This window comes from Pectinophora gossypiella, chromosome 18, assembly GCF_024362695.1.
Source record: "Pectinophora gossypiella chromosome 18, ilPecGoss1.1, whole genome shotgun sequence".
NCBI lineage: Eukaryota > Metazoa > Arthropoda > Insecta > Lepidoptera > Gelechiidae > Pectinophora > Pectinophora gossypiella.
In genome coordinates, this window is record NC_065421.1 from 5921234 (window position 1) to 5945338 (window position 24105).

The following is a 24105-nucleotide window of genomic DNA, read 5'->3' on the forward strand; positions in this document are numbered from 1 at the left end:
CTAACATAAAACTATTGTCTTTTAAAGTGACAAATTGTAGTAAGTACGTAGCTACTAGTATTACCTATGTCTGGAATGCACGAGGCAATGTTTTTGCATGCATCACAAATTGCGAAATCTAAGAGGTTTCTTTAAAAATGTTAAAAAAGCGGAACCAGCAGGGATTTCAAGCGGGCTCCTAAATAAACAGCACCACCTGTATCCGTCGATGCGCCCGCGCAGGGACGCACTCCCATAGCCTTGGGACACCGCATTTACATTATTCAACAAACTGTTGCATTAAAAAAGTACCTATTTGAAATTCAAGATTACAAATGAACGATTTATATGTATGAATGAACAGACATGTTCCATTAAAGTCCTGATATGATGAATGAATCCAATTTTTTGCATGAAAGGTAACCGGAAGAGGATAGATTACTTCATTACTGCGAAGACAACCAGCGGATTTAATAAAGTTGACATAACTAAGTTAGATTGAGAAGTAAATTCCTTTAAAATTGTTCAAAGCGATAACGCGTAATCTATACTAAAAACATGACTCATGCAATAGTTCTTTGTAAATACGTAGATGGTTCATGTAAGTGAAAATACAAGAATAATTAGTAGTTGGTACCCTAAATGGGGTCTGCGATGTTCTTATCTGCTTGCTATTGTTTAACACGCTTTTTTCATTCCCACGGTCGTCGCAGGCGCAGCTGATAACCTGACAGCGAGTCTACTTGAAGAATTCTGAATATATCGCATTTGTTGGGGTAATACTTTAAGCCTCAGGTATTTTCTGACAGACATTCAAGTTGTTTAAGCCAGTTTTTGGTCACGTAACCATATCAAAAAGGTAGGTAATACTGAATGGCATTATCTTTGGTAAGTTGTAGTTTTAAGAAATGGCTATAGTGAGCTGAAATTTTTGGAGAAGTTAGTTGTAAACAACGATGAATTAATTTCAAACATAGGTAGTTAAAATGCGAAATCTCCTCCTCAAATAATAATAGAATAATAATACAGAAATAATAATAGAACGCCTACGCCAAATTTTGCGTTGCTTTGCTTTTTGCTCGTGACGTAGATAAGTAGGTAGGTACTAAATAGTAGACGCGATATATAAAAATAACTCAACCACAATAAAACAAACTTAAATATATGTTTGTATATACGTACAATTATACATACACATAGCTTTGTATGCATCTCATGGAGACAGAAAAACGCATTGTTGAATTTAAATATTAAAATGGAACGGCATCGAACAAAGAGAGTGAGTTCGGGAGTCAAGTGCAAAATCCGAGCGACCCACGCTCGTTATGAGGACATAAAATGTAATAGGTAGGTAGGATATGAGCCGAATCCATTATCCAATGACGTACAACAATTACCCATTTAATGCAATTTGGGCCATTGTAAACTTGTCCAGCGGGAGTTCTCGTACATTCCCGGCGTCACTCACTCAAAAGCACCAATTAGAGGAATCACTACTGGGCAAGCACTCTGTGAACACTAGCAAGCGTTCGTGTTTCGGACCGGTCATTTCAAATGAGGAATGGATATTCCGGAGTCGGAGGCAGTATAACGCGCGCGCGTGCGTCGCTGTGGCCGGCGCGCGACTACTCGCTGAATGGGCGCTGGCGGAGGGGCGAAGCTCGCGCGAGCACTCCCAGCGAGCTTACGAAAAACACCAATTGCGACTGTCCTCTTATTAAACGACGCCAATTTAACTTTTCTCGACACTTGTATCAGTTTCGGCAACGCACCGCTCCGCGAGCTCACTAATCACTAGTTCCCGCGGGATGAGATTAGGCCCGAGACGAAAGAGTACGCGTTTTTTTGGAGAGCTTCCGATCGAAGCTCGGTCGGCACTTTGCATCCGGTGCCACCTGCTCGCACTCGAGAGGATACTGCGCGTTAGAAGGAGATGAAGTGATTCATCAGCCGCGGACCGGATGGCGGACTCGGTTATGAATGAATCCTCCGTCTCTGTCTGACGCGTGTGTTGCCGTGGCGTCGTCTCGGTCGCGCGCAGGTTGTCGCCGTAGAGGAAGTGAAAGGGACGGGACTCGTAGTAAATATTGTGCTCCGTGGATCTATCGGGAGTATTCTAAAGGGCCTCGGTTTTGTATTACCACAATGGATAACCGTCTATCGCCATTCATAGATTTGCTAAGGCGGATAACAATAGTAGGTAGTATATGTACAAGTTGCGAAAGTTAGGCATTACCCTTACACCCTACGGAAATATACTTATATAACTCCTGATATTATCAATTTTAAGTTCGGATGAGTTGAGTAAGAATGAAAACAAAGAATACGACAAAAAAAGATAACCTTTTTAAAACATTCTCAAGACTCCTACGAGACTAGGTACAACATGACCATAAGATACTGATTGCATGCATTTTCTATGTAAGTACTCCAGTTATTGCAGTAATCCTGATGTTGTTCAATAAGAGATTTTCCAGCAAGGTGTGGTCTGCCAACTGCCATAGATTAAGGTCCACACTGTCCAGTCACCAGGCCCTATTGTTGGCCTTGTTGGTCGAGGGTGCGGCACCAAACGGCTCATGTCAATGTTTGCACACGACACGTGCCGACGAAAACAAACATTCTGACCGAAGATACTTGACATTTTCGGTTCAGATGGACACCGCAACCCGGGACTTTGTTGGCTTGTGGTCAAGGTATGACCTTATCTAGTCTGAGGGTTTAACTCAAGATAAGAGAGCCATGTGTTTTAAATATTTGGGAAGAAACGTTGAAGTGGTCGAAAATCAAGCGGTATGGTATCACTTGCACATATTAGGTTACAATATAAAATATGCTAGACTTTGTCGGTGATGTAGATCTTTTCAACGTTGGAGTTTGCTGGTTCTTTGGTATTCCTTTTGGATTCGTTTAGATAGAGTAGCGCTTTGTGCCTTAGGTATTTAAAGGTACTAAACTGCAAACATATAAGTTGTTTCAGCGTTGAGAAACAGTCATATAACGAGCATACATCTTAGGTAAGACCAACAGCGTAAACCATCCATAAGTATCGTCCATATTTGGTTATTATTTGCGAAAAAATAACAAATGACGCGTCTCCTTTAAACTGGGATTGCTCAAACGCAACTTGCTTTCAAAGTTTCGGTTAAACAAATAAAAAGCGACGCAACAATTGACTTTCACTAAGACAAACAGAGGATGTGGTATTGTCGTCAGTGATGCTTGGATACCTTCGATAAAAACACCTTGCATTGTGCGATCGATTCCTAAAATTAAGCATTTAGAATAAACTCTATGGAATACTTCGCCAAGGCTCCAATGTTTAAATTTAGATTTTTTAACAAAAAAAAGTGTTGTAGCGAATATATAATACTCTTAAAGAGTTACTTATTTAAAACCCTGAATACCCTCAGCGATTATAGAAGCCTCTTTCTGTAGAATGATGCATAAATAACGACCACTACAAAACATTACCATAAACAAAGGGTAAATCAGAACATTAAGAACACTGCATCTTGCCACAAATCAATGGGATCCGTCGAAGCATGTTACCTCGGAGCGCCAGGTGCTATGCGGGAAGTACCTCCCCCGCTCTCCCGCGCACCCCCTCCCATACACACATACACACCAACACTCGTCAAAGGAAGTGCTACACACACACATGTACACCTAGTGACGCGACGCTCTGTACATGTGTGTTTCTGTAATTTATTAATGGCTTGCATTTGCGTATGCGCCGCTCGTTGCGCATGAAAAATGGTAGATATAAATATAAAATTGAGTGGACGCTAATTCAAAAGTATCGTTATTTAAAAGCGTATAAGTTGTCTGAACCCTTTGACGCCTAAAAGCGGGCGGTCTTTGATGCTGAGAGGTTAGTTGTTTACAGACAGCTTAAAGACCACACTCATTTGATAAATTGTTCCTTATAGTTTATAGTAGTCATCGACTGTTTTTTCAATTTTTTTAACGTATTAGTTGTCTTTGAGGTTCACAACACAATCCAAACACATATTTGGGTTCAGAAAAAAGAGCATTTTGTTATAGTCATTGTCGGTAGCTTCAAGAGTTCCTATTTAGAGCTTTTCTTACATATTTATACAAGACAAATCATTTCATGAGATCTGGTAAAGAAAGGTTGATTTTAATTGAATCAGATTACCATCTTGTAGAGTGAATAAAACTAGTTTTGATGAGCAGAGGCTCAAGCCCAGATAGTCCTGCTTTTGCTATGAATTCTTTACTTGAAATATTTTGACCTTTTCTCAATACGATAAGCGGAATAAGTAAGTCCAGCTTATTCAGGAATGCATTATGATCCTTGAAACTCGGTTCACTATTGTTACTTCCTTTACAAAGCCATTATCAACAGGTAGCTTAGGATCTAATGGGTCCTTCCGGTATCTGATCCTTGTGTTACTATGTCGAAAATGTAATCGTATTCCTAAAACCAAAAGGCGTAAAAATGGTTTAGTCATTTTTTAGAAGTGTTTTTTCTTGTAATAGTAGATGTTGTATTAAATTTTGCAGATATAGGTATAAATTATATTTCATATATAATTTAATATCTCCGGTTCAATATGTCAGGATTTTGAGTCACATCTTTTTTTATATATATGTAGGTATATACGCTATATATTGGAACTATATCTTGGCATTAATCCTTTATAGGGTAGACAATAGATACTTGAGCGTATGTAAGTACTTTTTCTTTGGTTTTCCGTGTACTTGTAGGCAACTCAATGCTTATAACTGGGAATTAACTATACTAGGTATCTGTTATAGAGCTTCTAAGATTATGCGTATGATTGGGTCCCGCCTACTTTATTTATGGGTTTGGCCAATCAAACCGCGTATTGGTTCGCAGCTAGTAATAAAATACTTTGATTAAGTCTAGCACGAATAATATAAGTTATCATAGATATCTGTTGTATAATTATACAAGTTAAAATTATATTTACGCTAAGTCATTTTGAGATCGCGTTTATGTCTTTTCTATGGGAATAATGCCATGGTCCAGCGATTTGAACGTTGGGCTCACGATCCGGAGGTCCCGGGTTTAGTTCTCGGTGGGGACATATCACAAAAATCACTCTGTGATTCCTAGTTTGGTGAGGATATAACAGGCTGATCACCTTATTGTCCGAAAGTAAGATGATCCGTGCTTCGGAAGGCACGTTAAGCCGTTGGTCCCGCCTACTTTTTACCGATATAAGTAAATAGTCGTTACATGAGCTATGTCAGGGGCCTTTGGCGGCTCAATAGTAACCCTGACACCAGGGTTGATGAGGTTGGTAATCCACCTCACAACCCACACGAGAGAGGATTATATCATATTTCACCAACCATACAACAACTAGTACTATTGAACATTAAAGATGATGTCCATATATTAAGGAGGTGCCACCACAACCAAACCAAATTATTTACGAGTTTTAACTTAATTAATAATTACCAAAAGAAACTATAACCATAATTCAAAACAGAATAAATTACTGTAAGCTGGCTAGTATTATTAGAAAAATTACATGCAGCCGTATCTACATAAATCGTCCTGTATTAATTAAATGTAATGGTTCACAATTCGTTTATTTTGTCGAAACCAGCCACCGATCGAGAACAAGTTCTTTCAACATCCATTAATTTATATTGCCCAAATTAAATTAACATCAGCGCTCAACACTGTTCTTGTGGAACATTTAGAATTTTGTGTAATTATAACCATCGATTGTCATCTTCGGTAGCTTTTGCCAAACTTTTATAAGCGTTCGCTAATTACTCGAACAAGTTTTTGCCGTGCAGCAATCTCATTTACGAAGACGATAAAATAAAACCACCAAATTAACATTTCATTTATCAGTGCTCTTAGAAATGAAAAGGTTTGCGGCCCTATTCTGCAATACACTCAGCATTGTCCGCTCGCGCAGTCTAGACGCGAGATAAAAGATCACAAACAGTAAATGTCGAACGGAACCATAAAAAGTTGAGTAAAAGGCGTCGAAAGAAGGCAGCGAATTTTGAACGAAACCAGTTTAATGAGGGTCGAATTTAAATACGAAAATAAAGCGGTTCCCACGGCGTCGCTCGCGGGAACGGAAGCCTCGCCGATGTCGCGGCGCGGCGGCGCGGGCGCGGCGGCTCGTATCGCGCTATCATCGCGCCCGCGACAGCCTCCCGACCCTGCTATTCCTCACCAAGTCACCACCCTAACCTGACCCTTACATACAACCTACTCTCCTACGTTTCCACTAAAACAAGGCTCCAAACAAAATAGACAAACACGTATATTGATCGGAAAGGCCTCCGTGAAATTGATTCAATTAATGATAATATTAATTTTTTGCTCACTTTTTTGTTTGTGTTGATGTTCTGTGAGAAAATTTGAGGTTCTCCAAGATTGATATTGGAGATATTGTACCGCTTTTGGCGATGGCAACCTCATTATTAAATTAGTATCGAAGATGAGAATGATTATTTTATTTAAATTAATTTAAATGTTTGTAAGATAAGCTTTACATTCTTATTCTTGTTGTGAACATAGCCAAAACCAGTAGCTTGGACTTCATAATATAAAATGTAAGATCCCATAGTCGGCAATAAATAAAATTGTGGTAAAGACGTTCATAAATTGTGATTGTGACTCGAGTTAAAATAGCAGCTTATAAGATAATCCGTAGATTAAGAGTTAATGGCCTCGTGTGAAAACAGTGACGTACCTACTAATCGCCGTATTATATATAGAATCGTTTCTGAAAGACACTGTGATAATAAAATCCACAAGATAATAAAATAGATAACATAATTACATAAATTGATGTTTAAATTATTCATGCCGTTATCGATATACTTACCTACGAGTCTGGGAGAGGATTACCATTTTTAATGGTAGAAAGATTGTTTTTAACGAACTTTCATGTTTGAATGTTGTTTTAGTTGAAAAATCTTGCAAATACGATGTGTTTCGAAGCCGGACAGGTGTAAACATGGGGCGATCTGTTTGAGCTTGCTTTCGATAATGTCAACATGGCCGGGGCCAACGGAACTCGCTCCAACGGCTTTGTTTATACTTTTACACAAGGCTATTTAAATCTTGTCCCTGATAATAGGCATATACGTTGAGATTTTCAAGAATGATGTATCCAATAGTTAAGTGAGAGGAGCCGTGGTAGCTCAGTTAATTCCACCAATCACTGTAGGTACCTACGCTTGCAATAGCCGTGGTAGCCCAGTTGGTAGAACGCTCGCCTCTCATTTTGAGGTCGCAGGTTCGAATCCAGCACAGACCAAACCAATGATTGTCGAATTTGTTTTCGAATTCATGTTTGGATCATAAATGATTATCACGTGCTCACGGTGAAGGAAAACATCGTGAGGAAACCCACATTACCGAGAAATGCATTTTCGGAGGTATGTGACCTAACCTGTATTGCGCTGGTTTTCCCTTCGCGGGTTGGAAGGTCAGACAGGCAGTTGCTTCTGTAAAAAACCTCTGTCAAATCGTCACGTTAGGTAAGCGGACCCTGTGAAAAATAGGATAATAGGGGGATGATCATGTATCCTATAGTTACGTATTGTTATACACTGTACAACACTCTTCTATTGAACAAAAGTTTCGCGGTTCCATTATTCCACTAGTAACGCACCAAAATGTTTGAGTTTACACTTAAAGACCTTTGACTTGGCTTAATGGTTACTAATATTATGGCTCTAGATAAACTATTCTAAACATAACGATAATTTGAAAGTATTAACATAAATTATTTAAAGTAGAAATTAATTGAATTTTATTAAGTGAATCAATAATTCTAACGGAAGCAAGATAATACGCTTAATAGAATAATAGGGTGATGGTGTAGTTTTAATTATCGAGTATCAGTTACAATTGAATGCATGACCACCTAGATGTAATGTTTGAGTACAGTTAACGAGAAAAGCCATTACTTGTTTTTATAATCGAAAACATGCTACTTTATATCACCGTTTACAATCTAGAGACGTTAAAGCGCTCTGATAACAATATTTATAAAAATATTTCAAAGTACAAAAAACAATTTTTTTTGTAGCAAATAGACGAACTTTTCTCCCCGCTTGTACGTATACATATATCGCGGCTCATTGAGCGCATGTCGTTGAATGACACGGCCATTGAGCGGCTCTGCGCAGACGCAGCCGGGAGTGCCCGTTTGTTTTACATATTATACCCAATTACCCACTATGAATGAACTTCTGTCCCGCTCTGATTGCACTACAGATGATGTATTGTGACTACTGCGACTGGCTGGCCGCGTTCATGAAAATTCAGATCTATATTGGACATGAATATGGAGAGGTCCCTCCCTACTCGTTGCAGACGGAGCTGTCTGTTACAGTCCTGTGTTCAAGTTTTAGCTACGTTTAGTAAGACATCTAGATAATAGAAAAATATTTAAGTACTTATTTACATAGATATTTTGTAAAATCATCGTTAAGAACAGTTAACTAGGTTACATAAAAATATGTCAAAATAATTTTTATAAAAACTTGTACACATAATTGTCGGTTTATCTGAAATAATCAGTGTTTGTTGTATAAAAATATGTAAGTACGCATAACTGTATACTGTAGACCGTTCTCTGTAATCATTAAACTTTACGTTTGACAGAAATACATAACTCGTATAAACTTTTCAAACTAAACTAAATCCAGTCTCTGAAGGAAACATTTTTACGACCTCCTCGACCCTAGTCTATTTGCCGAGTCGCACCGAAAGGCATTCAAACAAGTGATGAGTCAGTGCGTACAAAATATTCTGCATTTCCATAGGATCTCATTGTTCGGGAAACCCATCTTCAATGTTATCCACTGTAAAGAATGCATGCTACAACAATGGAAGTATTTTTGTGCAATGCGAACTGGCATTACTTAAGATTTGTTCGCTGATAAAAAACTTAGTCATGTTATTTATCCTTTGTTATAACGTCGAACATCTTTTTACTTACAGATTTAGCAGATTTTACACTTATAGTTATCTAGTTTCTTTGTTTGAGAAGTGTGTGCGGCTTCGTTTTAATATTTGATAAAGATATATATTTTGAGTACCTTCCATCAACTTTATAATTTTTTTACTATTAAGTAAGTGATAGGCGCGTCAATTTTCTGTTCGATTTTCTTGATTCTAATTCACATCGCTAATTTCAGAGCCATGCTCTTGTCGGTGTAGCATTTTCCATGCTACTTTTTAGGGAAAAATAGGGCAATGGTTTCCCTCTTGCCTTCCACCCCACAGTGCTCTGTCTGACGCGAGTGGGATGGCGCCCAGATAAGTCTATTTCAAAGCCGTGCTAGGACTCCTGGACTTCTTATTACACGCAAAGAAAAGTTAACATCTTTACGAAAACATTTCTTTGTTACAGATATGATACATAAACCTTTACGAAGACTGTATGGAATAGATAGGTATATGATTATCTGCATTTCTGATTACAATCCCGTTCGACATCCGTCGCGTGGAATTATTTCCTATCTCAAGTAGATAGCGACTAAATTATAGCACCCATCAATATGAATCTGGGCAGTATTTTACGTATCCCTATTAACATAAGCTCGCTTCTCTTAATTAAAGAATACTCGTATGTATTTAATGTATTTATTTAGACAGTATTTTAGTCTGGTTTAGTGCTGCGATGGGAGATACAGTCACGGAGGGATCTTGCCGATAACATCTGAGTTACGTGGCCATCATCGCCGACGTCTGCCGTCTGTTTGACACGCATGAAATTGGGAATTGATCAGTCCAACGTGATGCGTAGTGATACGTTTTAACGTGACTCAGTAAAAGATGATAAATACATAATTCTTTTAAATACTAAGGTACTTACTTAAGTTCGCGTGGGTAGCTTTGTCTTTATTAATTTAGATGTATAGTGATAGGTTACCATAGGTTACCATTATCACGTTCCGCAATTGTTTAGTCTAAGACTAAAAACAGGGCAATATTAACACAACTTTATTAAAAATAGTTCGATAAAATTACAGCTTGTTTATCATATTATTTTGATTAGTTTATATTCTATTCTATTTATTATTTATTCGTAGTATTCTATATTTAATATAAGACAATAAAGATTTTTCCGTGAGAAAATGGTCATCATTGAAACTCATTTTTAAATCTATAATTTGACTATAACTTCTGTTTTTACGTTCAAAGAAGAACGATCACCTAGTGAGTTTCCATGTTTAATTAACATAATTGATAAGATATAGTTCATTAGTCTGGATACCTGTGGCGCTTGACAAATTCATGGACATGTTTACGTTTTTGCGTAGAGTTGCGCAACCGGATAAGGATATAAAACGATTGATGAACCCGTTAGGTAATTAAATAAGTCTAAATATTGTTCGCGTGGAGTGTTTCAATGATTAACATGCTCTCTCTGATCGAATTTCATTATGAGGTCTGGCGGAGCGCGGAGGTCAGCGCGGACCGGTCCGTTGCAACATAATTTATATTTTGTCGGTCACAAGCGCCGTCGTGAGAACACAACCACCACATACTGTACTTTTATAAGTTTTATGAATGAATACGGAAGCTCGTACAGACCAAACGTGCTTGGTAGCTCTCGTTTTTGTCGGTTTTTAAAGATCACCGATGAAAAACACTCATTTGTGTTAAACCAGTGTAGGTGCGGTGTATCAACCGAATACATTATTCCGATTGACCGAATTTTACACGCGTTCGCCTCGTGAGAAAATTGCTTAATGAACAAGATAGAAATGAGAAAGTTTGACAATATACTTACTAACGTTATATAAAAACTTGTATGATGATGTGGTTAAATGAAACTTAATCGCGTGAAATGTGGTCAAATTGTTATTATCAGGTGTTCGAAATCAGTTGGCACGTAAAAAAGGTTGTTTGCGGGGTTTAGTCCGGTGAAATTGCGTAATTTGGTAAAAGTTGTGTGTGCAATTAGGATGCGGGAGCAAAAACCGAGGCGCGCGCGCACGTCCCTCGGCGCGCAATAAAAGCTGTAATGCTGCACTTCTAGCTACTTCCATTTATTATAGAAAATTGGCACTCAGCGAACTTTTTACTTCGAGTGATGACGATCGTATATTTGTTACGACTCAATTGAAACTATGAAAGATTGTTAAATTATTATTTTCATGGGAAAACAAATATGTTGTGATATCTAATTAAACTTAAACACAGATTTCTAAAAGAGGGTGATGCTATAGAAGTAACGTTGTTTAAGTCTTAATGTTGATGTGTAATTATTTACCGTCTCCTTGGTAAACTCAAGCATTTACTTCCATTAAAAGATTTTCATTCAAGTAGAGTGAATGGGCGTGAGCGCGGCACCGGTCGCTGTCCGACAGGAAGAGTCCGGTGAAAAAACCAGAAAGTCGCCGTCTCCATAAGACACGGGAATCTCGCCTTCCGCTAATTATTTACGATATATTGCGTAACGGTGAAACGCCGGGAAGAGAGGAAAAAACGTGTTCCACAGGATGTGAGCTCCGACCACCTGAGAGCATCACGAGCCACTCTCAACCTTAACTATGTAGCACAAAGTTGATATTACACAAACAGTTATGACGCTTGGTCAGTTTTAGAATATCTTTATTCATATTTCGAGCGATCGCGATAAAGTCGAGTCGAGGTTCGATCGATTGATTGTGTAGGCAATATTGTGCTTTCTTTCTGGACGTTAAGGTTTAGATTGGATAATATATATTTGAGTGACTGGTCGATTTTATGCTGGCACTGTAATTAAAGATACCATAGCAGGAACCAGGAAGAGTGTCGTACTATCTCAACAGTTAGCCGGAAGTTGCTCGATCTGTGAGTTCATTCATAAATGAGCAGCTTGATGCGACAATGTTGTATGACAGGTTGTCACTCCCCGGTACACTCGCCTATAACACAGCTACATAAAGTTCATATTACTAGAACTCAGGCTTCATAATTAAACATGAATGAAACGAACCATTTAATTGAGTGGAAATGTGAACAAACATTCAGTTAGCTAGGCCACGGGTTGGTATATTTGATAATTGTTTTTGGTAGCCTTTGTTTGGTATTAGTGTTGATTTTGTACTCTGTAAATGTTTGGATAAACTTCAGATGATGAATTTGATTGTTGACAAACTCATCGTATGAGAAAAGACAATATTTTCGGAAATCTTTTATCACATAGGACCGTGAAATTGTACGGTAATAAAAATAAGCTTTTGGGAATGTTAAGATTTACGAGTAACCTGAAAGTATCAAAACTCTCTTAGGGCGGTATTAATAAACTAATCTCAGCTGAGACTGCCCTCAAGATAATGCTCAAGTCCCTGTTTTTATATAAGAACTGTCACATTGACATGATCTGGAGGGCAGTCTCGAAACTGAGATTAGTTTATTAACACCACCCTAAAAGGCCCTATAATGATGATGCGTCGGGATCGTACATCGGGTGGATAGGGCCACGATTTCATACATCTCCCTAGCATTATCCCGTTTTTTCATAGGGTCCGCTTATCAAAGCTGTAGATTTGACAGGTCCGGTTTTTAACAGAAGCGATTGCCTGTCTGACCTTCCAACCCGCGAAGGGAAAACCAGCCCAATATAGGTTAGGTCACATACCTCCAAAAACATTCATTCATTTCTCGGGAATGTGTCACGATATCGCGATACATTTAATAATATATCTACGTCGCGTCGTCCCTCTTTCGCTCTCTTTCTTTCGACTGGTTTTTCCTATTATTACTTAATATAAATATGAGGAAAGACGATAAGAAGTGCTTCACATTCGGCAACGGGATTATTCGTCTGTACTGTACCAATAGTAGATATACACACAACAGCCTACTGTTGTACTCTGTTTATACTATTACTAATACGAGGACAATTAACTGTCTCAGACACAAAGAGGTCCAGTAGTAGGGTCAGAGGGCGACTCTGATTGCTATAATCGAGTTAGCCGCTCACCAACTAAACAAAAAGAGTAGGACAATTAGTTGGTGCGTGGGCGCAGGATGTCCTTGCCTTGACGCTAATAGTCTAACTAGGGGTGGCGAATGTACACTGTAGAGGTAGCACTAGATAAATTCACTTACACACTAACGACCTCCGTGGTCCAGTGGTTGAACCCAATGCTCAACGATCCGGAGGTCCCAGGTTCGATTCTCGGTGTGGACATATCACAAAAATTACTTTGTGGTCCCTAGATTGATTAGGACATTACAGGCTGATCACCTGATTGTCCGAAAGTAAGATGATGATCCGTGCTTTGGAGGGCACGTTAAGCCGTTGGTCCCGATTACTACTTAGTGATGTAAGTATGTAGTCGTTACATGAGCCATGTCAGGGGCCTTTGGCGGCTCAATAATAACCCTGACACCAGTGTTGATGAGGTTGGTAATCCACCTAACAACGATAGAAGAAAACTCACAGTTACAAATGTTTTAAAGTAGGATTTGATTTACAACATTTTTTGTTTTGCTGGCTGGGATGAAACGTTACATCAGTTTGAAGTCGAGTATTTTCTCATTTAGCTAAAGAATGATGAAACAGGAGAAATAAAATTGAGTTGTTTGCTACTAAAGGACGTAATTCAAATTCCACTTTATAGAAGTCGTAAAGGATTTTAATCGCATTCACTTTACGCAAGAGGACTTGATGAAGTTTATATACCTACGTGTAATTTGTAAGACATAAACATTAGTGAGCCTTTTATAGCTTTAGTCTAGGAATTGCCTCTTGTCTATGCCTTCTTTTTCTGTGTCTTCGACGTTATGGAACTTATGGATAAAGGCTTATGATAAGAACGTGACATTAGAAAAGATCTGAGGAGATATCGAATAATTCTGACTATAGGATTCAACATCGGGTCTTCAATCGTGTGAGTTGTGCCGTGGGCCTCATCAACCCTGGTATCAGGGTTATCATAGAGTAGCCAAAGTAACGACTACTCATCAGGTGAGTGTTTATAATAAGTAATCAATCGTATATGCGAAGGCTGATGGTTTGAAATTTCGGTGAGTTAGATTTTCTTAATCTAGATTCAAAAATTAGAATCTAGAAGGAGTTAAGCTTTTATCAGCCTATCAAATAACCGTGCTTTGTCTTAAAGCATATCGTTACTTTTCATCAACTGAGATTGTGATCAAATGCTAACTTACGTATTTTAGTTTCTTTTTTTGTAGATTGTATTTGATTTCACAATTAGATTATTCAAGACATGCAATAAGCAGCATTATGTCATTTACCAGACAGTCTTGATTGACCTAATCAGATTAAAGAAGGACGCGACAAAAGACTGTAACAATTAGACGTGAGTAGATGTGGGCACCGGAAGTTACCCAGTAGACTGAAGTGGCGTGATGTCTGTGTGTTGTGTAATTCAATGTGACTCACTCACTAGCACTTTTTTACAGCTCTAAAAATAGACACACAACATATGTCCGCAATTTTTATTGGGATAAATACATACATAAATTACCACAACATAATAACATAGCATTACTTTTATATCTCCAATGGGTAGGCAGAGATGTATAGACACCCATCCACTTCTCGCCAGCTATATCTAAGTTCCCATGTAACTAAGCCCCTGGGCGAGCCTATTGCTGTTAACCGGACAGGAATTCTGGAAACCCCGTGATATCAATTATCTATGATCCAAATGAACATGAATTCAAACTCATAAAGTCGAATTCAGTGGTTTCGAGTTCGAGCCGGAACTCTTGATATTAACTCAGAATCATGATCTGAATCATCCCTCTCAGTATTCGATGTCACTAACACCCTGTATGATAAATAAGAGCTACAATATATATATATATATATTTTATTCAAGTCTAGTATACATTGCATCACTAGTGTATTCTAAGTTGAGTAATTGCGTTCGTAGCACATTGAATCACACGGACATAGTTCAATATAAACGTGGTTTAATATGGTTTTCTATAGCTAACTTCTAAACGTTTTGGCCTACCGGTATTACTTTCTAAAATAAAGTAAGATTAGAAACAGTTATCAGCTTTAAACTAGGCTTTGTATAGCTGTGTCGCAGTGACAGGAAGTGTGCGCCGGACGCTCGTATCTAGCCACCACATCTATCTCATTCTCCCAGCCTCTGTTACCTACTCCTACATCTATCCTTATCTATCACCCACATATTACAATACACCATCCTTTTCTAAGTAAGCTTCGCGTGTTGCGTAATGACTTGGTCAGTTTTATTTGTACCCGAATCATTGCGGCGTCATCTAGGGTGCTGCTTCGGCTACTGTTTAATGATGGACATTACGTTGAAGCCCCCAAATTACTGTAGTTTTATTTTATTAGAATAATAACGAGGGCTCTTTGATGTGGGTAAAGAATTAACTCTCACAACTTGCAGTCATTATTCAAATTGTGAAGGTACCGATCCAATCAACGAGATTAAGCCATAAAAAAGTTATGTACACGATAGGTATACTATCCCAGAGTCGTTAGCCCATTCGATCTTGTTAGATGTTTGAAACAGCATCTTTCAGTCATCGGCGGCGGTGCCTAAGACATAATTCATTATAATTTAATTGTAAGTAAAGCCATTTCCTTTCTAGCAATGCTAAATGTTATAGTCGAGAAGTTGTTGCATAAAATTTCTTTACGAGTAATCGTTGGAGCGCGGCCGGTGCAGGAGCTGCGCCCGCGCACCAAAGCGGCGAGGTGGCTAGAAATCATCGCCGCGTCCGGCCATTCCGTCACTCGCTGCGTTTTAATTATTAATGAAACTGCCGCGGGAAAGCCGCACTACGGCCGGCTCTGCTTCCGCTAGCGGCGCAGCTTCATTCATAAAACCACTCCTCCACTACCACACGACACAACTCAACATGCCTCCTCTACAAAACAAACCTTATCTCCTAAACACAAAGCTCATTAACCACCCAACATAAATGCACAAACAACGTTTATGAATGAACCATTTCCAGACCAGAAATAGACACCGTAAAAAGTCGTAACTTGCCGCGCGTGCGGACGAAAGTGGTTTTTCATCCGACAGCAGAAAGTTGCTTTCCGTTTGTGGAAACGCCTTCAATTAGACCTTATAAGGTGGCCATGTTCTCGGTTGATTTACTCGCAAGTCGTGAATGGGATGCGTTGTGGCCGACGAGGTGCGAAGATCTAGTAATCGGTGAATGAAGTCACTGATGTCCATCCACAGACCAACCTGACCACCGATACGCTACTTGCGCACCTCCCAGCGGAAAAAACTATCTACTCTTATTTCTTAAGAACTCGATACTAATAGCCAGTTTTATTATACATCGATTTAATTAAAAGGCAACTTGCAATGAAAGCTCGCTTAATGTATTCGATATGTAAGCTTGCATTACATTTTTGCATGATATTTAGTTGGCGGGTGGTTACACAACTTAATAAATGATTCGGAAGTCCTGGACCATGTTATTCAGTTCGAATAGGCTAGTTTCCTATTAGTGAAGTCAGTTACTTTTTACTAAACTTCAAAACACGAAACAACTATGGAATTTGTGTAAAAAGCACACTGTGCCATCATAGTAAAATGTGACGAAATGTCGGACTTATTATTACGTTTTTCTTGATAAAAATTCATAAATAAGTTACTTAAAAATAGAAAAAGAAAATGTTTTTCTTTATTTTTAGATGTGTCTTTATTTAGTAATTAATCAGAATTTCATAATTTATCTTGAACTTTACTAGGTTGGTACATGAACATGACCCAATTAGTATTCTATAAGCCAAACTAATTAGTACAAACTTCATGACTTGTCATGCTTCTGAACCTCAGAACAGTCTGAACTATAAATATTACTTTCATCTAACATTGTAGCTGTTGGTATGCATCAGTAACAAAGTCGCTTGAACAACTCTCGAGTTGTTTACTAAACGAAAAGCTAACGACGACGACACTAATTTCTTCATTGGACGGAAGCGAGCAACATCGTGAGATCAAAACCCATTGCGGCAACGAATGAGATGCTGATTGAAACCAAATTACCAATTTACAACACTGTACGATCTTGTTCCACTGCGTACTTTGTATGAGGTAATTGGTAATCGTCGAAGGAAACACGATGCCTGCTCTGCCCGGCCCAGACATCGTGCCCGACCGAAGTTCTCGGAACCAATCGCTGTTCTTTCAAATGTTCGAGTATATTTTGCGGGTACAAAAAGGACGCGGTGCCACACTGTCTGCAGCCACAAAAGGGCGTTCTTTTTTTACAAATTGCACCTTAGAAATGCAAACCTGTTTGTGATCCTCAAAATTCAACTCTACGTGTAATTAAAATGAGTCTAAGATCTGTTTTAGGATTATTTTCGCCATTATGAGCAATGTTTTTGTGCATTGCTTACAATATGGCGCGTCTCACCGGATATAGCGTCGTCAATGGGTGTGGATAAAAAAGTGCATTTGCGATTATCCACGAGCGATTTGTCGTCACTCGATACGCGAGAGAAGCCGGGTGCGATTATTGTATCGCGTTACACGGAAGATATTTTGTTTGGAGGAAGCTCTTCATTATTCTTTTATTTGCATGTTTTATTGTTTTTTTTTATAGCGCAGGTTTCTTGTGAAACTCTTACGGATTGGTTCACACCAGAATCTAAATATCGATATGATATAGTATTAACTTTAAATTATATTGTAGTAGTAATTTATTGGTCTAGTTCGGAGCGAGGTCTTTCATTAGCATGATATGGTAATAAATATATAGAAATATCTTTAAAATAGAGATATCAAGCGAGGTTAATTAAACATGCGCAATGAATTCAGGTTACAATATCGTATATTAAAAGCGTAATGAGTCATAATGAATAATTTTTGGAACGTTTGTTTGCCCAAATGTTAATTGAGAGAGCAAGCAGTTTATTTTTAAATAAGTACCTACCTACTTAGTTGGCCACGCGACACTCTATGATTTGTCTATGCTATAGCCGCGGAATCGCGACTCAACCAGACAATATTTTCATTACCCACCATTTAGTGTCGATGTATTCCGATTTTTATTTTTCTAAGTATCTGGTCAGATACCAAACTCTCTCTCCCCTCCCTCTAACCCCTCTCTCTTTCACCTCTCCGGTAGTGGTGGTATATCCACTAGTGTTATTACAACGCATCTTAAGCATTGACAAAAACACAAGAACCGATATGTTGTTTTGTTTCATGTACCAAACGAGGTTTTTTTTAATAGGTGACATCATCCAGCTAAGCCTATGCTGTATATATGTATTATGATATTCATGATCATGTGAGCAAAACCTTTAATTTGGTCATGTATACCACAGGTTGGGATGTGACTAAGGAAGCAAGACGGGAACTAATGTGGGTTCGTTTACATTCGGCAAGCGCTTTACCGCAATTAACTCTTGTCATATTATGATTCAGCTTTCAAACTTTTCATCTGAAGCAGCCATTAGGGATCACTAACACGTAAACAACATTTATAAGGTGTCCACCTTGTCGTTTGCTCTTAAATGTATTGGGTAAAATGTTCTCAATATCCAAGGATTTGAAAGATCACTTAGTATGTGACAAAAGGAAAGGAAATCATGTCAAAAGATATGAAAGTAATGAATTTTGCGGTTAATATTTATAACCCGTTAATTCGGCTCAGAATTTAAAAGAAGGAATATATAAATACAACGAAAGTAGTAAGTTGGTAAAAACCGTGGGGTTGACCAATAGAAGATGAAAGAAGTGAAGAAGTCGCACAGGGGACCTGTATGAACAGAACGGGATAAAGCAATTGAAGAACAAGCAAAGAAAAAATACTAAGATATGTGTTCAAGAAAATGAGGAATGTTTGATTTAAGTAATGCATTTTTTTCATATAAATATAGTTTTTAAAATATATAAGTACCAGAAAAGCTGCATAGCCAGTTGACATTATTAGCGTCCGAACAAAACGTCAACACAAGTGATCCCACTCCGTTTTGAGTTCCAACAAATCAACACATTAAGCTCCAAAATATCGGCGGTGCGCGCGCTGGTTGCGAGAAATGATCAATCATAAGCTGCGAGGTGATTTTTCACGACGTCGCGTTTTGTTTTCCCGAAAAATTAACTCAGGTTATATTTAGTTCAAGTGAAAATAGGTGAGGTGTCGAAACGTCTGTCTCACCTGTCGGTCGCGGCTCCAAGGTTCGGAGTCTGCCTTTGATTTCAACAAAGATACAATTTCTATATTATTTTCTGTCAACGTACTGTGAAAGATGATGATTTGTAGCAAGCTCTAGATATTTAAAATAAAATAGCTTATTATTTTCAAGTCCTTGATTCATTAATAGGTATTAGATTGTGAAATTATTTGACTCTACATTCAATCTGATATGACCTTGTTTTATGTGAAAACACTTTTAATAAATAGGTGCTTGAAATTATATATTTTTTATACTTACCTATAATAAAATACCATTTGAAGCAAGTAAAAGTCCAAATAACGCTTCATTTACGAAATAATGCATTCGCAATTAATCTTATTCAAATCTTAAGTATGGCGTTGGGTAATAGTCCAATAGTCTTGTGTTTTTTTTCTTTTTGGTCTACATGTGGTCATTAAATGAAGTGCAGACCCGTTAGTGAATGAAGACCGGTTTCTGCTGTGGGCAGGCGCACCATCACTCGGACACTCGAACTAGAATTAGTAAGGCTACGAATTGGAGATGTAAGATTTGATGTAACGACGTACGTTGGACTAACGTTGTTTATTATCTAGCAATCATGGAACAGGGCTGGTAGGTAGCCTGCCGCATTATAGTCCTCTAGTTATAAAATAACTTGTAATGTATACCCTCATTGATTTAAAAGATGTGTTGCTGTTTCTTGTCATTTCTTCTCCTCAACTATAACACCTTGCGAAATGACGTAAATTCAAAAATGTTACATTGACCTTCAACAAGTTTATCCATGATAATTACGTTGAATAAATGATTCTGATTTCTGATTTCTATCACACATAACATATTCTTAAATAAAAAACGATATGTATGCTTGTTACTTTAGATGACTTCATTGATAAGTAGCATTCTGCACAACTCAGTTGTACAGTACATTACAAAATAGGGTACGAGTATTTGACTGGATCAAACATAAATTATAAAATGTTAATCTATAAATAGAAGACAGTCCAAGTTAATTTCTTATGACTTATTTTCGAATTTAAGTATGAATTAAGTAACATAATTACGCTTTTTGAACGCTTTTATTGATGACGTCACACGCCAGTAATTCTATACAAATTGAGTCGTGCACTAAACTAGGTTCAAGATAAATGATTACTAAATAAAGACAGATTTAAAACTAACGGAAAACATTATCTTTTTCCTATTTAACTTATTCGTAGATTTTAAAAAGTCCGCAATTTTATCACGTTTGTCTATGATGTCACAGTGTGCTTTTTCATACAAATTCCGTAGTTATTTTGTATTTTGACGTTTAATAAAAAGTGACTGATTTGACTAGTTGGAAATTTGCCTATTCCATAGAACATTTTTGTTTTGATGTTTCGTAAAAGTATCTACTTTGTATAAATTCTGTACTGTATTTTCTAGTCCTTCTGTACTTCGAGGTCACAATATGAAATATTAGTAGATTTATAATTAGTTTTTGGTTTTGCCCTTTTTGAAAGACGGTTTCATAGCCATATTTCTAATATAGTCAACATGTCAGTTTGGAATTTACTCATTAATATTTCCTAATAAACAGTAGCGGAGCGACAGAATATTTTGACGTACGTAGACGTTCATGGACGTGTGTGGACGTATGTTTGATTTTATAATAAACTCCCTTGTCAATATTACATATAATCAATCATTGTCGGCTTCATGAATGCGAGGCGAGTGTGATGTGATAAGTATATTGTTAGAAAAAGTTGTGACGCGGAAATTTTAACTAAGTGGGTATTCATTTCGACGATATGAATGTTTGACTTATAGGTAAGTTTAAGTCATCATAATAACGAATATTTCGGAATATGGCAGCAACGGCGCAAGTCTCATATATTTTGGACCTGATATTGTTTGTTTTTCAACTGTAAAACACAGTGTAGCACAACTTTGGAATATAAACATCTATCTATATTCAGTACTATGTACCCAATACTAAGTATAATTTTAATTATTGATTGTGTAATATTGCAATGCATTAATGCCATGTAATGTACACACTACGTAGTTGAATGTTAATCAGCAATTACCTACACTTATTTTAAACCTTTCAAATGTAATATATACCTCTTTAAGCGTATTCTTTGTTATTGATCTCCAAAAAGAAGCCTAGACACTATAAAATTTTATGTTTATTTAGCACTTACCTTTTCATTTCCGCCATAACTTTCTAGTAGCGAATTTCAAATGGAATACGTTACCTGTAACAGAAAATACATTAGTTAACAAACAATTCTCAATTTTATATAAAAGTTTGGCACCCTACCGAAATCGTCTTTACATTAGGTATGCTGCATAATAATAACGGGTCGATTATCTTCTTCATAACAAAGCAACCCTACTTTACTGTACCTTATACATAACAAGACATTATGTTGATGTTATTAATATAAAAAGGTATCCCTAAATATATCTGTCTATCCTTTACCGTTAGGGCTGGTATAAGTTTAACTGTCTTGAAGAGGAAGAGGCGTGGTTAGCCTTCAGAGATCTGAATGTCAGTTGGTATGGTAACCCGACACCGAATCATTGTGGAAGCCCCACTATCTCTCACCTCACATTATGTGAAGTAATGAAACATGTTTTCCATATGCTGTGATGATTTGGTGTTATTACTGTTGTGAGAGAGATTAACCGTTTTGTAGTTCAGTTAGGTGGATTGAATTATACAATTATAAAGAATTGTAAAGTACAGTCCTATTTGAAGTTACAACGTATTGATATACGTTGTAACTTCAAATAGGACTGTACTTTACAGACAGACTTTACAGACATAGCTACTACTTCCTCACCTTACTATACTGATGTATAGTAAGGTGAGGAAGTAGTAGCTATGTCTATCTATAGTATTTTGTACACTGATACTGAAGATATTCTTGTCACGTAGGTCAGTTGGAAAAAATCTCTTTCTTATAGATAAGCGTACCCGTACTGTCTGTTTTCTTTGTATGTTTCTTTCATCTGTTCATAAATAAATAATAAGAGGGTTTTTTATAAAATATATTAAATATGTTTGTTGTGCTATTTTTTAAGGTGGCTTAGAGCCACAGAATATATCGATACCGCAACCGTTTTTCTACGACCGATTCGCCATTGGACTGTTCATCGACCGGACTCATCATATCCCTAGCCTCATCCCGTTTGTCTCAGGGTCCGCTTACCTAACCTGAAGATTTGATAGGTCCGGTGTTTTACAGAAGCGACTGCCTGTCTGATCTTTCAAGCCGCGAAAGGAAAACCAGCCCAATGCAGGTTAGGTCACATACCTCCGAAAATGCATTTCACGGGAATGTAGATTTCCTCACGATGTTTTCCTCATTCATCGACTATCTTTGTTAAAGCTGAAAAATACATAATTTTGTAACAATTTACATAATTTCTGCTATAAGTATTATTTACTATCGAGGAAGAATGAGTCAGAATTTATGACTTAAAATAATTTATCGACTTTAATGTTTGCTGGAATACAAGAGTCAGTTTCTCACGCTAATTTGGTATTGGTTGACAAGTTGTCAGGGCCTTAGCGTCCACATCATAAAAATTAAACTATTTCCTAATTAAAACTATTAAAAAGTAGACTTGGTTCGGCGTCGCCCACTTCCGTAACAGTTATTTGTGTCTGTTAGAAGGGTTAGGTTAGCTATTAAGGGCCGGGGTTAAATGAGACATATTTCAAAGACCGCTGACTGTCTTAATGAGATGTCGCCACGGTTTATTTTCAGCACCGGACCACATTGAAAAAAAAAACGAACTGAAATGTTTTAGATAATGCACCTTTACGAGGCATAAAAAGTTATTTCAAGACCTATGTTACGCACAGAACATTCAAACAGGCGCTTTGTACACCTACACTCGTCACCAAACTCACCAAGGTACCGTCATGAGCAATATAATGTACCCACTTTAGGACTCTGTCGCACTAACATATTTGACATTTAGTGAGACTTACAGTTTAATTTGTCAAAAAAGTTAATGTGACATAGTACCAAAGAGTATACATATTAATGCTCGTGACCGTACGTATAGAACATCATTCCCATAAGCAGGGCTTCACAATTATTTGATAGAATGAAACTCTAATACGTAAATATTTACGTGATGATTACCTAATTGCATATGAACATTGGCAGAATATCACATTAACGACACCCAGCCACTCTACAAATCAAACAGTTCGGCTGCGCGGACGTTTGCTGTAGATCATGAACGTTTACCATGCATTAGTGTGAGTGCTTGTTTCTTGAATGGTCGCTAAGTGGAGCGTATTAGCCGAGTGGTCAGACCACGTGTGCCGGTCCGTCGGTCGGTCCATTGACGCTTGTGATCGTGACGTGACCATGCGCCCATGATGACCCAGCATAGGGTCAACTCGACCACAGACTCGTCCAACCGGCCGATCAACAGATTTCCCCAGTACACACTAATAGATATATGCAGGTACCTTAATCGACTCCATGTTCGCCAGTTTTGATTTAGATTTGGAATGAAGTTTTATGACTGCGGCGTATGAAAGTTTAGACATTAAGCTAATCAAATTGAGTCATTACGAGCTTTCTACGTTTATAATACAAGTAAATTATGCTACAGACTCGTATTTAATCGGCCTATAACCTCATCCTGACGAGACCGAGAAATGATATCAATTAAACATTCCAGTCATAAAATAAAAGGAAATTCACTTAAAGTAACGATCGAAGTCGTACTGAGATTTTAATCAATGAAATGACGTGTAAGATTTCTCACGGCAGCGAGGGGGCGCGGGCGGCGGTGGAGGGGGGCTGACTTGTCCAAGCTAATTAGGTACAATATTAATAAACAATCCATTAACGGGCGAAGGCAACAAAAGAAAGAGTTGCCCGCACGAACGCGCTCGTTGACCGTCTCGGCTCAGCAGATCCAAAAAGATTTGACGCCGTTGATGTGGATCAACGATCGTCTCCTACTTCTGAATGTTCGGATC

At 37.8% G+C, this 24105-nt stretch overlaps 1 protein-coding gene across 9 annotated transcripts in view; it reads right to left on the reverse strand.

Moving 5' to 3' along the window:
* Nucleotides 1-24105, reverse strand: part of LOC126374922 (ETS-like protein pointed) — a 161887-nt gene that overhangs the window by 63275 nt on the left and 74507 nt on the right. For 2 of the 9 annotated variants that reach the window (XM_050021704.1, XM_050021705.1), the window contains exon 1: nt 1448-1612. The exons of 3 other annotated variants lie outside the window; for them this stretch is intronic. The gene's annotated coding sequence lies outside the window, so the exon portion shown is untranslated. Of the gene's footprint in view, nt 1-1367; nt 1613-24105 lie in introns of those variants that run through there. 4 more of the 9 variants (XM_050021700.1, XM_050021701.1, XM_050021702.1 and 1 more) reach the window with 2 other exon arrangements.